This window comes from Lactuca sativa, chromosome 9 (assembly GCF_002870075.4).
Source record: "Lactuca sativa cultivar Salinas chromosome 9, Lsat_Salinas_v11, whole genome shotgun sequence".
NCBI classification, from domain to species: Eukaryota; Viridiplantae; Streptophyta; class Magnoliopsida; order Asterales; family Asteraceae; genus Lactuca; species Lactuca sativa.
In genome coordinates, this window is record NC_056631.2 from 218,762,941 (window position 1) to 218,780,745 (window position 17,805).

The following is a 17,805-nucleotide window of genomic DNA, read 5'->3' on the forward strand; positions in this document are numbered from 1 at the left end:
CCTTCATAGTAGTAATAACACTTTTCCTGACTGACTTTACAATTGTTATGATAAGAAGTTCCCAAATAGCTGCTAGAAATGGATTGGCTTGGTCTTCACCATACCAATTGCATGTGCAATGAAAAGATCCTTTGCGTTAACTACCGACTAATGAAGCCATATCAATTTATAACGACAAACCCGACACAACTCCCAAACCATTTCTAGCTCAAAATCCCATAGCACTCATGATAACAGCACTATATCCTTTGCAACCTTCCCGAAGTATTACCAACAGACTATTTAGGAATAGCACACGTACGACGAGTCAAGTTAAAACCCAGAGGCTAGGAATGATTACGGTTAACCTATCACTATAAAGTGTGTATGTGAATGTTATACACAAAGCGATGATAGACGGACCAGATATGAATTCAACCATGAAGTTCAAGACAAAGTCGGCCTGTATTACTAGTGAACAATGCTAACATTTAGATGAACATAGAAACCCAAATCCACACGACCTATACCGGTCAAAACAACAGGCAAGATAATGAAGGTCCGCTGGAACACCCACACTAGAATCTAGATCCACTAGAAAACAAGAAGAGAAAATGGAACAGAAGTGCCCACATCCTCCCTCAAACAATTGACGTCCTAGTCGAAATGCGAATTTCGAGACGAAATTCTCTCTAACGGGGGGATAATGTAACACCAGTCAAAATTAAAATTTTATAAAACCATAATTGGGATGTACCAAGTGGTAGATATCATAACAAGGTTTCCAAAAATATAAAGAACACTAAAATCCGAGTTATAACGAAGAAGTTATGACCGATCGAAGATCCACGACAATACCGGTAAAACACTGTTAAGCGTAAAATGCGAAATTCCAATAAAATACTTTTCAGCCTTAGGTATCTAAATGAAAGTCGTAGATATCCCAAAACCGTGATCATACATAAAAAGAACGCCCAAATCTGACTTCATATGAGGAAGTTATGGTTTTTTGAAGTTTTGGACGTACTAGTAGACAACTAAAAGCTCGAAATAGAGATCGAGCGACTTTTTTCCAACTTAACCTAAACGATAATCGAAGATCTCATCAATGGTATTACAACGGTAAAAAGTATGACGAAAACGGACATCGGATGAAGAAGTTATGGATTTTTAACGGACTTCTTTTGTCCCGGCCTGTTAAAAATAAATAATAAAAATAAATTCAAAATTAGCCGACAAAGTCTAAACGAAAGTTGTAGAGCGTAGTCTCACCTAAGCGTGGATATAAATAACTTCAAAAACGGAGTTTGTATGAGGAAGATATGAATTTTTGAAGTTTATTAAATAATTAAAATATTAAATTTAATTCTAAATACCCGATATTATACGAAGGAGGAGGAGTCACCGGGCTGATCCGAGTTATGCCCAGCGTACCCTCGTACGCCCAACGTACTCAAGTGCTAGGCCTCAGTTCGTCCACGTCGCCCCTATGCCACTATGCCCTCCCATCAAATGCTTTGTCCAAGGATACAGTAAGCGATGACACACGAGTACGCCCCACGTAACCCTGTACGTCTAGCGTACCGAGGCGGTTCAGCCTCCTATAAAAGGGGTGCGAGGGTTCTAGGAAAAATTGTTCATTTCTTCTCTTTCTCATGCCAAAGCTCTACGTTTAACCCCCTGAAGCCATCCCAACATCCCGGTTTTCATATCCAAGTTTGGAAGGAAGCTTTACACTCCCGAGATTCCCGAGAATCCCGAGAAAAATCAACTTTTCCAGTCAAAGTTCTTCTCAATTCTTCTCTCGACTACTTCAAAACAACCACTTCAATCAAGTGAGTTCATATCCCCTTTTATACACCTTCAAATACTTTATAATGTACTTTTAATACATTTCGGGGGAGAATACAAGTAAACACCCGGTTAATCCCGAGTGAAAACGTGAAAACTCTTGTTATACTTTGCATGCATTAAATTTATACAAAATGCATAGTATCCAGGGTAGCCATCCTTGTTAAACCATTTTATGATTTATGCTTTGTCAAACATTGTGAAAGGGGATAAACATTGCATACAAAACTATTATTTTAATACCGACTTAGTTGAGAATCCGTGAGACGATTACATCTTTAATGCTACCTTTTGTTAAAAAGGTACTACCTAAAGTCTTGTCTATTATAACTAGAGTCTCCCGTTTGGAGAGCGTGTCAAATGTGTATAGATCTATACGGGAAGTCATGATCCCGCGCCCTGACTGTTTGCTACCGTCCTTTGGGTGACAGTTTGTCAAAACGTTTCGACGCCTGAAGACCGTCGCCACATGCATATTATGTTTAGTATGGTTATAAAACTCACCGGATAGACAATTATTATGGTATTCTGCTTTTATGAATGGCCAGCTATTAAAACTATTCTTCATCTAACGAGTGCGATCTTCTTATAGCTTTATTATATAAAACTATGCCTCAACCTTTAAGCATGCAGTTGCTTGCGATTTTCAGTCTTGGACATTAGAGACGTCCTATTACTTTAGGAAAATAAGGGATTTTCCTGTATCCAAAACAATCAACTAATAGGAAAATAAGGGATTTTCCTGGTACAACTATTTACAATTCACAACACGGACATTCATATGCATTTCATACTTTTATAAGAAAATAAGGGGTTTTCTTGGAAAACACATGAACTTTGGAATGGTATACATTTTCACAAAACCACTTATGAACTCACCAACTTAATTGTTGACACTTCTTCTTTGAAATAATTTGTATTCTCAGGGAACCACTGAGCAGGTTTGGAAACCAACTTTTGGGGATTAACGCTCTAACGTTAATTACTTCTTTTGAAAGATGTTTATGTATTTATCTTTTGAACATGTAACAAATACAATTATGTAAACATTTTGAAACCTTTATATGTATGGTGGTGTGTACTTTCCTTACTATGAACTATTATGATATTGAATATGACGTCCTCCATCCCCAAACGTTTGCGCCATTCTGGTTTGGGGGTGTGACAACTGGTAAGCGCTGGTTGTCAACAATTGGAATTTAGAAGGTAAGAAGGATTGGGAATTCTTCAATTCTCACGTGTCGTGATGATTTAGTCGAATCTAAATGGGGGAGAATCGATCAAGTATTTAGGAGCATAACTAAATATGAAACTAGGATGGGTTTCGCATCCCCGTCAGAGAGGAAGGCGGCCAAGTGGCCGTCTAGGTTGAGGATTGGGTGAGTTGGGAAATCGGAACATGTTCCAACATTTGGTCCACGTTTTCCCTTAGCATCAGATAGTATGCCTTGGGAAACAGGTTAGGGGTCTAGTTAGGACTCGAGTTCAGTCGAATGTGAGGTCGAGTGTGTGTCGACTTGGGATGGGTATAGATGGATTGGTGGTAGGACCAAGGTTGGCAAATAGTGCTAAAGTGTTGTAAGTATGTGGGTGTAGCCGTAGCATTCACAGGGTTGGAAAATAGTGCTAGAGTGTTGTAAGTCTGCGGGTGTAGCCGTAGCATTCACAAGGTTGGAAGATAGTGCTAGAGTGTTGTAAGTCTACGCGTGTAGCCGTAGCATTCACAAGGTTAGCAGATAGTGTTAGAGTACTGTAAGTTTGCAGGTATAGCCATTGCATTCACTAGGTTGGTAGATAGCATGGGTGTATTGCTAGATCGTGGAAGGAACAGTACCCATCAGTTTGGGCGCAAAACTTAGGGCATGGAAATACACGGATTGTGTTAGGTAATTAACCAGATAGGTTAGATCTGTTTGAGCCAGTGACAAGACCGTGGGAACACCATGGAAATCGTGGGGTCAAGGAAGCCATGGACCATGTAAGGTCGTTTGTCATATAAGGATATCTCTAGTCATCTAGCAATCACTTTTAGTGTTGGGTTTATTGATGATAGGATTAATCGTATGGACCGGAACGGTTGGATCAGGAGGTCTTTAGAGCCACAGTGGCAAGATAACTAGTGGCAACTATTATCAGACGAGGATTTCACTCGGAAGTCATGTGGGGCGACTGTGTGGGAGTATTTTGGCTCAGAGACCAGGACGGAACTCAGTAGTTCAGATGACTGCAAATGAATTGAGACCAGGAAGGTCTTGGTGGATTTTGGAAAGCAGTCGGGAGCCAGCATACTATTTCAGGCAGATCAGCGTTTTGGGCAGTTCCAATGTATCGGGCAGTATTCGTGTTTTAGGATTTCATGTATGGATGGAGTAACAGATTAATTGAGAAGTGATAAGTGACTCGCAGTGAGATTAAATAATCTCAGAGTAGTTGATTTGAATATGTTGTGCAGCTCTCGTATGGGTCTAACCTTTGCAGGATTGTATCTTCTACTTGAAGGATTATCTAATCATTCTGTCAAGTTTAAGTGTTCTGTAGCCATTTATGAACAATTACTTGTTCCCTTTTCAGCAGCAGCGTGACGGGTGACAGTTCGGTTTGAGGGGTCTGATAGGGAGCCAGACCACTGAGACCTTAGGGTTTGGATTTCAGGGAAAGCAGGATTGGTTTTACTTGAGAGATCGAGGAGTCATTCTTCATCGATTTTGAAGAATTATTCTAAGGAAGGTTTGAGTAGATCGGGATAGGCCGTGGTATGGTCAGAGTTGGAAGGGTTATGATTAGTTGGCAATTCACTGAGAGATGACATGGGTCGGTTCAGCACGGTCGAGCTGTCAATGAGTCAGGATATTGCAGATTTCAGGTCTAAGGAGGTAGAGACGGTTTGCAAGGGCTGATGGTTCGGGTGTAATTTCGGGGTAAGATTTTCATTTGGGATTCGTTTTCCTGGGTAAGGCTATTATACGTGCATAAATTTCCGACTATGACCCTCATGATTGATTGCTTTGATATAGGTATTAATAAGGAGCGATTTCGAGGGCGAAATCAAATTTAAGTGCGGGAGAGTTGTAACACCCAGAATATAGAAGGCTAATTATCGAAAATAAAACCTTATTTTGAAAGGTCTACTCGTCGATTTTAAGGTATAAACTCACTGTGTAGGAATTATGAGTCACGTGCATTTTTGAAGATCAACCCGACAAGTTGGGGGGACCAACTCGACGAGTTGTTCGCAATTTGAGAAACTCTAAATTCATGGTTTTACACCCTATTTAAAGAACTTGAGCTCTAGGGTTTGGCCTCATTTACAGCCTCCATGTTCCAAGCCCTAGCCACGAAACCCTAATCCACTTATGAGAGTTTTTGTTCCATTTAGTGCATTCTTTGTGATTCTTGAAGAAGAAGACACTTGAAGAAGGATCAAGGAAGAGTTGGAGAAATCTAGATCCAGAAGTTTAGCTTCATTTATGGTTCATTGGAGGTATAAAGCTCTTATCTTGTTTATAATATGCTTAAATCTCTTTATCTTCATTTTTGGGGATTTTTGGTTCAAGAAGCATGACCTTTGGGAAGTGGACGTCCTAAGTGAGTAAATCATTAGATATGGAACCATGGAGGTCTTTCATGGCATAAAGGTGCAAAATTTATGGCCATTGAAGCCCCATGCAAGCCATAGGATGTCATTTTGGCCTTTTAAGCCCTAAAAGGCCATGCATGGAGAGAAAGGTGGAAGCTTTACGTGTTCATGAAGTGTCTATAGTCCAAATCTCAGTTTGTATGCTTTAGTTTGGAGTATTGATGGATTATGGACCAAGATCTAGCTCCTAAAGAGTTAGGGTGTAAGATAAACCCATTAAGTAAAGGTATTCACAGGTAAAGTTATAAACATTACCTTTAAAAGGATATTTTCAGTGTATATGTGAAGTATGAAGCTCAGATCTAAAGACTAGGAGCTCAATCCATTAAGAGGGCTTAATAGACTGAAGAACTCGGCAAATTCATGAGAGAACTCCATGATTTGTTCTTGAAATGTCCCGATTCTAAAAAGAAAAACAGGACGAGTTGAGGGAGAAATCGACGAGTTGATATGAAAAGTCACGATTTTGAGATTCATGAGAACTCGGCGAATTGAAGAGTAAATTCGACGAGTTGAGTCAACTCGGAGCGTTGAATTCGAATTTGACTTTGACCTTTTAGACTAGAAAAGCATTATTGGGCTCTAGATTGAGGCCCATGCTGACTAATGGGGCCCAATTGGAAATTGGGCCATACATTGGGCTCTTATGGATATTATGGTTTTGGACCTTAATGGTTTTGGGATTGGGCCTTAGTTATGGGTCTTGTTGGGCTAAGGGTAAAGTGGTCACTTTACCCCAAGATTGGATTATGGTTCATGGTTTAGAACCTAGTTGCTAATTGGATATTTTGTTGGAAATCGTTAGTTTAGGAAGCCGTCATGGCAGCAGCTAGGGAGTTTGAGTAACAACTTCAGTATTAAAGGTGAGTTACCTTCCAGTAGGAGTGGGTCGAAGGCACCAATGATGACCCACTAGTATTGATTATAGTTGAGATGATTGTCTTTGTCATAATTATCTAGTATTCCACTGTATGTTATGCTTTATGTGCTAGTATGTTTATTTTATTATGTGGTAGTGGTAGGAGGGGTACGTTAGACCCCGTAGCCAGTTGAGATAAACTGGAGGGTAGTTCGGGCACCCAGATATGCCTGACAGTATGATTATGATATGTTATTATGTGGTAGAGGTAGGGGTGAAATAGTCCCCGATTACCGGTCGAAAGGACCAATGAGGTAGGCCAACACCCAGATATGCTAGGTAGTATGTGATTTATGTGTATATGTTAGGGTATTAGGTGGTAGTGGTAGGGGTGAAATAGTCCCTGCTTACCGGTTTAAAGAGACCGAAGGGGTAGGCTAGCACCCAGATATGCTAGACAGTTACCGGTTGAAACGACCGATGTAACATCCCGTTTAAATAGAATAATTAAATGATAAATCAGGAACCCCAAGAAGTAATTATTATTATTTTTCTTATTTTATATTATTAGAGATCAAATTTTAATAATAATTATTGGCATGTTAGTTTCAGGGGTTAAAGAATAATATTGGACTTAAATTGAAAGGATCTTGAATGACTGGGGTTAAAAGAGTAAATATCAGACTTCTTATGAGAAGGGTTCTTGAAGCCAGGGTAGAAATGGTAATTTATGGATCTTAATTGAGAATGATTTGTAGAGGAGGGGTTATTTTGTAACTGATGGACATATATTGAAAAGAATTATGGGAGCAAGGGTTTAAATTGTAAATATTGGATTTATTTTGAAAGAAGTATGGGAAGGAGGGGCCATTTTGGCCATTATAGGATACATTCATAAGGGCTTGGGGTATTTAACTGTGTTATCCCTATCAAACCCTAACCCTACACAACTAAAGATGCAACCGTCACCCCCACCTCTCTCCAGCTGCCACCATTCGCCTTTTTGTCATTCTGACCGACCAAAACCGCCGCAGACTCGTTGTAGCGAACCACCGAGGCAGCCATCTTCGTATCTTGCTACACTGATCCGACCCGCTTTAGCGACTGCCTTTCCTTCCTAGCGAACTTGAGTAGATGATCGTTCCCCCACCATCTTCTTCTTCTGTCGTTGCAAGGTCGCCATTTCGGAGAGGCTGTTGTGGCTGATGTTCAACCCTGATAGCAATGCGCCACAATTCGTGTTGATGTGTCCGTCTGCCACTGCTATCGTCGGTTGCTCGCGTATGCTACCATTACCATCGAATGCCAGAAGCCGCCTTGGGAGTGGCTGAGATCGGAGTACGATCGGTGTTGAGCTCACGACGTTTGGTGATCTATGGATGAGTGTTGCTTGATGGGGATTCAAGGAAAATCGCCACCACCGTGAGGTGGTGGCTGTCATCACATCCGCCAATGTTGTTGCCTATAAATGTCCGTTTGGGTGTGTGTGTTTCAGTAGCAAGAAGTCGTGTATGGTGTATTGCCTGGCTGGAGTTCATGGAAAAAGCCGTTGCCACCACCATGAGGTGATGGCTGCCATCATATACCACCACCGGCCACCACGAGCTGGTTGTATGTGTGTGTGTTATAGGTGTGTGAGTGTGTGTATGTTAAATGGATGGTGTTGTAAATTGTAATTTGAAAATGGAATAATAAAAGAAATTGAAAACCACCACCTTAGGGTGGTGGCTGCCGCCACCGGCCACCGTGTCAGGTGGCGGTGTCCCTTATTGGATAGTGACTAGTTTGGGCTTAATGGACCTAAAAGCCCAAGCATGTGACAAATGGGTTTAATGAAACTCTAGCGGGCTTAATGGGGCCCAATAAAGCCCTAATTGACCTAATAAAATCTTAATGGGCCTAATGAGGCCGAAGGTGACCTAAAAGCCCAACCGGTTGACTAATGGGTTAGTATTGGGTAGGAAACCCTAATTTGGGTTTGGAAAATCCTAATGGCTTAAAACCGTAATTTTGAGGATTAATCGGGACACACACGAGATTATTTAATAACTTAAAATATTAAATAATAATTATTGGCAAATTAACCTAAGGCAATGTAGGGCTTAATGGATTAAGTCCTTAGTGAATTAAGTCCTTAATGGGTTAAGTAAGAAACACTTAACCCTAATCATCATTTCATGTGAAAGCCCTAATCTCTCTCGGTCCTTGAGTTGGGCGTTCCTTTTGGGCTTTGGCAATTGGATTATTAATGGACCATCCAAGAATGATCAGATGGACTAGAATATATTGATGGGATTTAGGGTAAGGCCCATATGAGGGGTTAGGCCCAATTTGGAAAATTGGGCCATAGTTTGGGCCTTCATGAGTATGTGATATTGGGCCATGGGAATTGGACTGGAATAGTTGGATGGGCCTTAAGGAAAGACCATGTAGAGGTATGGGCCCAATTTGAAAAATTGGGCCATATGTTGGGATTTGGCCCATTACTTGACTGTTGGACTTTTGGTGTGTGTGTTGGATCTTGGGCTTGGAACCCAATTATTAATTGGGTATTGTTTGATGTTGACAGTTAGGGAATCTGTCAACCAATAGCGGGAGTTTTATTCGCGAGACTTGAGCAGTGTCAGGTGAGTTCTCCTCACTATACTAACAGGGTCTACGATATTAGGTCGATCCCTTTGGATTTTATCCTGGATTTAGTATGTTATGCTGTTATGATCTATTAGATCTGTACCCTGGTAGTTAGGGTGTTACTATGTTGTTATGGTCTGTTAGATCTGTACCCTGGTATTTAGGGTGTTACTATGCTTTATGATATGTTAGATTTGTACCCTGGTAGTTAGGTTGTTACTATGTTGTTGTGATCTGTTAGATCTGTACCCTGGTAGTTAGGGTGTTGCTATGTTGTTATGATCTGTTAGATCTGTACCCTGGTAGTTAGGGTGTTGCTATGCATTTATGATTTGTTAGATCTGTACCATGGTAGTTAGGGTGTTATTATGCTGTTATGATCGGTTAGATCTGTACCCTGGTAGTTAGGGTGTTGTTATGCTATCAACATCTATTAGATCGATATCATGGTAGATAGGACGACGTTATGCTTAGTAGTCGGTATGATTTTTGTTATTGTTCGATTATGTGTTATATGTATGTCGACATATGTGGTTGGGTTGGGTTGAGGCGGTCCTGCTTTGTGATGCAGGCCAACATACCCAGCGAGCGGTTCGGATACGCTGTAGGCCCTATGAGGCAATCGAGTGATATCGAAGGCTCAGAGAGCAGTCCATATAGACTGAAGGCCTGTGAGGCAGTCCAGTCAGGTTGACGATTCATTATGCATGTTGTTCTGTATTTGTTGATATGATATGATTATGGTTATTTGAGCTTGGTATTTTGGGGGTAACTCGCTAAGCTCTCGAGCTTACAGTTCCAGTTTATTGTTTCAAGTATATCAGATGACCGCAGGAAGGAAAAGGCGTTATCGTACAACTCCTCATATTTTATGGTTTTACGAATTGATTATGGGGATACTCTGATGTCTAAACTATTTTGAAAACAAACTATAATAACTTGATGGTTTTAAAATGTATTAAAAAGTTTTAATTTGGCTTGAATTTTATGGGTGTTACAAGTTGGTATCAGAGCCTTGGTTTGAGTGAATTGGAGGAACATTTGTGTGAATCCAGTCTCAAATCAAGGAAGAGTTTTCAAAATGATTTGTAAATGGTTTTAAAAATAAGTAAAGTAGGATGCAGGGTGTTCGATTAGCTAGAGCCAGTAAGTAGACCCCAAAATACCATACAGTTATTTGATTATGTGATATGTTAGAACGACATGCTATTACTAGGCTAGGGATATTCAGGAATTGGATGATAGAATTGCCTGATTACATGATGCCTGCTAGCCTAGGTTTTTCCTTAAATGAGATTGACATCATTACTGTAGTTACTTGTGTATGCATCACATCTGTATATAATTAAGATCTTATAGCCTGAGAATGTTTGATTTGGCCTTGAGTTCTCTTCTCGCTTGGGGGCTTAGGGTAGGATCGGATATTCGAAAGTCTATAGGGTCCAGCATTATGTATAGCTAGCATATACCAGTGCTGCAGGGTTGGTGGAAGTTTCACGGATAGGTGAGTTGTGTGAGGTCGGTAGGTCAGTTATGAGACAGTTAGTATTCCTCTAGGAGTGAGGATTGAGTGCTCGCTATGGTTATGTATATTGTTAGGGCGTTTTAATGATACTTGAGACAAATATGGGTAGGTGTGGAAGGTAGTATGGGACCCGTACTACTGAAAGCACAGGACCCATACGCGTAGTAAGGAAGTCACAACCCCTGGGTTTAAGTTGGGAGTTGGTTCCCTATTATTACATGGATTATCCAAGATCTCTCTGGTGTATTATCAGAATGGTGGTCACGAGACGTCTTGAGACCGGATCTGGGTCAGGATCGGGAGCTGGCAGCTAGGATAGGCCAGTATTGTCATATGATTGTGTCAGGGAGATCATCCGGGAGGAGGTGATTGGGATTTTCCGGGGTCAGATTCCGGAGATGCTTGGGTCTATCAAGACCGCCATGGTTGAGTATTTTGATGAGCGCTATGCAGCCCTTGTTGAGACAGTTGCCGCAATAGCTTCAACAGTTGTAACGATGACAGGGGGAGGAGCTGGTCGAGCTTTCCAGTACCAGGATTTGTTAATGAGACATATTCTGATTAGCAGAGGGCTGCAGTTACTTGGGACCATAGAGATATTTTGTACTCGTTACATTCTGCGGGTTGAGCAGGAGAGTCTAGCACATGAGGTTCTATATTTGAGGCTATGGGGGGTTTGCTCGAGGTCGGATTGTAAGTCACGAGGACTCCGAAAAAGAGTGATGATTATGTTCAGTTGGGGCTTTGCAGCTAGGAGTAGAATGATTAATTGGTGGATTGGAATGTCATCTTAAAGGGGAAGGATTGTGCCCTTTCAGTTTTCGAGCTCAAAGGAGTGAGCAGACTTGGGACCTCAAGATCAGGTTGCGTTCCATCTCGGGTCAGTTGGTCAGCAAGATTGGCGATAGTAGTTTAGTATTCGTAAGAGCGGGTGGGTCGATGTGGCATAAGCATTTTGGAGTTCCAGTTCGCCTTGGATCTCTTGTATCGGGTGATAAGGATTGATTGCGCGATCTATTTCACTTTTGGGGATTTCAAACTATGTATTGGGAGTATTTATAGCCCAGCTTAGGGCAGAGGTTGTTTCAACTGCTGCAGTTTAGCGGTGGATGACCAAACTGGTGAGTGAGTCAGGGTGCGAGACCCTGAATGACATGATTTATAGAGCTGAGAGCGGGAGATTGTTTGAGCACTTTGGAAGAAAGGTATTATATAGGAGGGCTGCGGACAGGGTCCCACGGGATGGTTATTCAGCATCATCGGGATTAGTGGTTTAGTAACCACTATTGACTGGCAGAGGTAAGCATCACGAGAAGTAACTCATTGTTTAAATATTAGTTGGAACATCAACCTGTTGGACTTCAAGATTTAAGTATGGGGTCATTCAAGCGTTTGGGACTGTTGATTTCACTAGAATTCAGGGAGTGTTCATTTGGTTCGTAGAAGTGTGTGATCATTTGGGATTGGCTAGTGATGGAATACTAGTTGGAAAGAACTGGTCATCTGATCGATTGTTGGAGAGTGAGAAGGATTGGAAATTCTTAAACTTTCATGCAGTGTGTAGACTTAGTCGTATATAAGTGGGGAAGTATTATTTAGGGTTTCAAAAGCAGGAGTGGTTTTGAAGTTGGGATAAGTTTCGTATCCCTGTCATGGAGAAAGGAAGCGCTAGTTGGCTGTTTGGTTTGAGGGTTGTGTGTATTGGGAATTTGGTAGAAATCCCCAACATGTGAACCGCGTCATCTGGGTGCTTGATAGCATAATTTGGGGAAAACAGGTTAGGATTCCAGTTATGAATTGAGTTCATTTCAAGTGTTCGGTCGAGTGTGTGCTCGACTCTGAAGGTTTTTTTTAGATTGATAGGTTGAAGGTTTTGTTAGCTGCCAGGACTCGACAGTACATTCAGCACGGGTGTGCAGGTTGCTAGTGTACGAGGTAGATACATGGGTTAGAGATCAAGTGATGATTCCCAGAAAGGTGGGCAATCAACATGAAGTCTAAAGTTTGGCTGAGATTATAACCCCCGGATTGGATTAGGGGTTCAAAACCCCAAGTGGGGGAGAACTGGCTATATGGAGAGGGTACCAGGATGGGTCTAGGTTTATGTTCAATCGACTTAGAGCGGTCTGGATAGAATGAAGGCGAACGGGGCATACCAGTCAGGCCGAAGGCTCGGAGAACGATCCAGACAGGCTGAAGGCCTAGAGGGGCGCTCCAGACATGTTGAAGGTTCTAAGAGTGGTCCAGATAGGCTGAAGGCCCAGAGTGGCGGTCCGGACTGACTGAATACTCTGTATGTAATTCGTTAGATTTAGCGATCAGACAGTATGGGAAGTATTGTAAGACTGCGGGGTAGCCGTAGCATTCCCGAATCCTTTTAGATGATTAGGCCAATGTGAGCCAGTTCGCAGACTTGTGAACAGACCACAACATGACTAAAATTGGGAAACGATAGGTCATTGGAGACCAAGCTTGAGGTAAGACTACAGTTATTCTGGTAGCGTTACTTTTAGTAATTGATTTGATGGTGCCAGGTCGTCAGGCTGTTATGATCAGGTGGATCAGAAGGATTGATTGAGCCATGAGTGGCGATATATCTAGGACAGTTATTGCTAACCGAAGTTTTCTTTGGAGGTCACGCAAAACGACTATAAGATTGCTCGTGGGTATAGTAACCAGTAAAGATTCCAGTATTCCAGGTCAGTTGAGACCATGGAGGTCTTACTGGATTTTGGAAGCAGTCAGAAGGCAGCCTACTGTTCGGAGAGATTTGTGTTAGGGCACTATTGACGAATTGAGTTTTCAGGTGTATGAGAAGTATCTAGATGTTGGAATTGCCAAATTATCAAAAGTTGAACAGTTAGTTGAGAGATAAGTGGACGGGGTTCAACAATAATGATTTGGTATGAGCGGTCTGTCAGGGAGCCAGACCATCTCGAGACTTCAGACGTCGGGTCGAGTGAATGTGATCATATTTTAGACGATTTGTTAATTTTCAATTATAGAACCCTGCGAGGGTTGGTTGTAGTTGCCTTGGAAAGGCTAGGGATATGCTCGGGATTGTAGTTCAAGTTGTTGGCGTGTAAGGAATGAAAAGAAGCGATTTCGAGGACGAAATAATATTTTAAGTGGGGAGAGTTGTAACATCCCGTTTAAATAGAGTAATTAAATGATAAATTAGGAACCCCAAGAAGTAATTATTATTATTTTTATTATTTTATATTATTAGAGCTCAAAATTTATTAATAATTATTGGAATGCTAGTTTTAGGGGTTAAAGAATAATATTGGACTTAAATTGAAAGGATCTTGAATGACTGGGGTTAAAAGAGTAAATATCAGACTTATTTTGCGAAAGGTTCTTAAAGCCAGGTTAGAAATGGTAATTTATGGATCTTAATTGAGAATGATTTGTAGAGGAGGGGTTATTTTGTAACTGATTGACTTATATTGAAAAGAATTATGGGAGCAAGGGTTTAAATGGTAAATATTGGATTGATTTTGAAAGAAGTATGGGAAGGAGGGGCCATTTTGGCCATTATGGGATACATTCTTAAGGGCTCGGGGTATTTAACTGTGCTATCCCTGTCAAACCTTAACCCTACACAACTTAAGATGCAGCCGTCACCCCCACCTCTCTCCAGCCGCCACCGTTCAGCTTTTTGTCGTTCCGACCGACCAAGACTGCCGCAGACTCGTTGTAGCGAACCAACTAGGCGGCCATCTTCGTCTCCCGTTGCATTGATCCGCCCCGCTTTAGCGGCTGCCTTTCCTTCCCGCCGAACTTTAGCAGACGATCGTTCCCCTACCGTCTTCTTCTTCTGTCGTTGCAAGGTTGCCATTTCGGAGAGGCTGTTGCGGCTGATGTTCTCCCCTGATGGCCATGCACCACCATTCGTGTTGATGCGTCCGTCTGCAGCTGCTATCGTCGGATGCTCGCGTATGCTACCATTACCCTCGACTGCCAGAAGCCGCCTTAGGAGTGGCTGAGACCGGAGTACGTTTAGTGTTGAGCTCACGACGTTTGGTGATCTATGGACGAGTGGGGATTCAAGGAAACTCGCCACTACCGTGAGGTGGTGGCTGTCATCACAACCGCCAATGTTGCTGCCTCTAGATGTCCGTTTGGGTGCGTGTTTCAGTAGCAAGAAGTTGTGTATGGTGTACTGCCTGGCCGGAGTTCACGGAAAATGTCGTTGCCACCACCATGAGGTGGTGGCTGCCACCATATACCACCACGAGGTGGTTGTGTGTGTGTGTTTGTTAGTGTGTGAGTGTGTGTGTGTGTTAAATGGATGGTGTTGTAAATTGTAATTTGAAAATGGAATAATAAAAGAAATTGAAAACCACCACCTTAAGGTGGTAGCTGCGCCTCCTGCCGCCACCAGCCGCCGTGTCGGGTGGCGGTGTGCCTAATTGGATAGTGACTAGTTTGGGCCTTGTAAACCCTAATAGTCCCAATGAAGTTTAATGGACCTAAAAGCCCAAGCATGTGACAAATGGGTTTAATGAAACTCTAGTGGGCTTAATGGGGCCCAATAAAGCCCTAATTGACCAAATAAAATCTTAATGGGCCCAATGAGGCCCAAGGTGACCTAAAAGCCCAACCGGTTGACTAATGGGTTAATATTGGGTAGGAAACCCTAATTTGGGTTTGGAAAATCCTAATAGCTTAAAACCTTAATTTTGAGGATTAATCGGGACACACACGAGATTATTTAATAACTTAAAATATTAAATAATAATTATTGGCAAATTAACCTAAGGCATTGTTGGACTTAATGGATTAAGTCCTTAGTGAATTAAGTCCTTCATGGGTTAAGTAAGAAACACTTAACCCTAATCATCATTTCATGTGAAAGCCCTAATCTCTCTCGGTCCTTGAGTTGGGCGTTCCTTTTTGGCTTTGGCAATTGGATTATTAATGGACCATCCAAGAATGATCAGATGGACTAGAATATATTGATGGGCTTTAAGGTAAGGCACATATGAGGGGTTAGGCCCAATTTGGAAAATTGGGCCATAGTTTGGGCCTTCATGAGTATGTGATATTGGGCTATGGGAATTGGACTGGAATAGTTGGATGGGCCTTAAGGAAAGACCATGTAGAGGTATGGGCCTAATTTGGAAAATTGGGCCATATGTTGGGCTTTGGCCCATTACTTGACTGTTGGACTTTTGGTGTGTGTGTTCGATCTTGGGCTTGGAACCCAATTATTAATTGGGTATTGTTTGATGTTGACAGTTAGGGAATCTGTCAACCAGCAGCGGGAGTTTTATTCGCAGGACTTCAGCAGTGTTAGGTGAGTTCTCCTCACTATACTGACAGGGTCTACGACATTAGGTCGGTCCCTTTGGATTTTATCCTGGATTTAGTATGTTATGCTGTTATGATCTGTTAGATCAGTACCCTGGTAGTTAGGGTGTTACTATGCTGTTATGATCTGTTAGATTTGTACCCTGGTAGTTAGGGTGTTACTATGTTGTTATGATCTGTTAGATCTGTACCCTGGTAGTTAGGGTGTTGCTATGCTGTTATGATCTGTTAGATCTGTACCGTGGTAGTTAGGGTGTTGCAATGCATTTATGATCTGTTAGATCTGTACCCTGGTAGTTAGGGTGTTATTATGCTGTTATGATCGGTTAGATCTGTACCCTGGTAGTTAGGGTGTTGTTATGCTATCATGATCTATTAGATCGATATCATGGTAGATAGGACAATGCTATGCTTAGCAGTCGGTATGATTTGTGTTATTGTTCGATTATGTGTTGTATGTATGTTGACATATGTGGTTGGGTTGGGTTGAGGCGGTCTTGCTTTGTGTTGTAGGCCAACATACCCAGCGAGCAGTCCGGGCAATCCAGTCATGCCGAAGGCTCGGAGAGAAGCCCAGATAGACTAAAGGTCTGTGAGGCGGTCCAGTCAGGTTGACGATTCATTATGCATGTAGTTCTGTATTTTTTGATATGATATGATTATGGTTATTTGAGGTTGGTATTTTGGGGGTAACTCACTAAGCTCTCGGGCTTACTGTTCCAGTTTATTGTTTCAGGTACATCAAATGATCGCAGGAAGGCAAAGGCGTGATCTTACAGCTCCTCATATTTTATGGTTTTATGAATTGATTCTGGGGATACTCTGATGTCTAAACTATTTTGAAAACAAAGTATAATAACTTGATGGTTTTAAAATGTATTAAAAAGTTCTAATTTGGCTTGAATTTATGGGTGTTACAACCGAAGGGATAGGCTAGCACGCAGATATGTTAGGCGGTTACCGGTTGGAAGAGACCGAAGCGGTAGGCCAGCACCCAAATATGTTAGTGTTGGGTTTTGAGCAATCTAACACTTCCTAAGTGTGCATGCAACCCTAATAAACCTTGGATCTATATGATGGGTTTTGAGCATTCTAACACTTCCTAAGTGTACATGCAACCCTAATAAACCTTGGATCTATGTTTGTCTAAGATACATGCAAATAATTATTTTTCCAAGGCTTATATCCTAACTAGCATGGCATGGGGAACTTGAATCAAATAAAGCTAGTAGAAACACTTACCTTGTAGTTGTAGTTGATTGCTTGGAGTTTTAGAGCCTAGCACCAATAGTGTGGATGCCTCAAATGAAATTCACAAATCACCACAAACTTGGAACTTTGAGAGAATAGTCACCACTTCTCTTGAAATCGGCCCTCACCTCAACATGTGTCAACTAGTAGTGATTTCAAGAGCCAAAGCCTCCTTTATATAGTGTGGTGGATTAGGGTTACATCCATGTAAACCCTAATACCCATGTCTCTTCATTTCCATGAGACCCATGGGTTAAAGCTCCATGGAGTATCCATGGACTTCTCCATCCAAGCCTAGCCCATTCCAAATAAGCATAAGCCCACACTATATAAATATAGAAGCCCATATTTAATTAGTAATATCTTTGATCACTAAATTAATCCTAGATTAATTACAGATCACTACTAATTAAATAATATGATCTTATATTAATATATTAGAACTTATAATATATTAATAAATCATAACTTGTACTATTCTCAAATATTATCCATAAATTGTTCGGGTGAAGTGCAACCTAAATGGACCATGTCGGGTCAGGTCAAGTACATACCAAATATAGTTATGGACTTAGACACTATATCCAACAGTCTCCCACTTGGATAAGTCTAGTAACTATATTTGCAAGTATAACTTCAGGAACTAATCAGCAATCGTAGCTCTTTAAACTCTGTTAAACTAGAACGCGCCATTTAGATAAGTGATCATATAATCCTCTGTTCTAGATATCAGCCGGACAAATACATGGAACATTG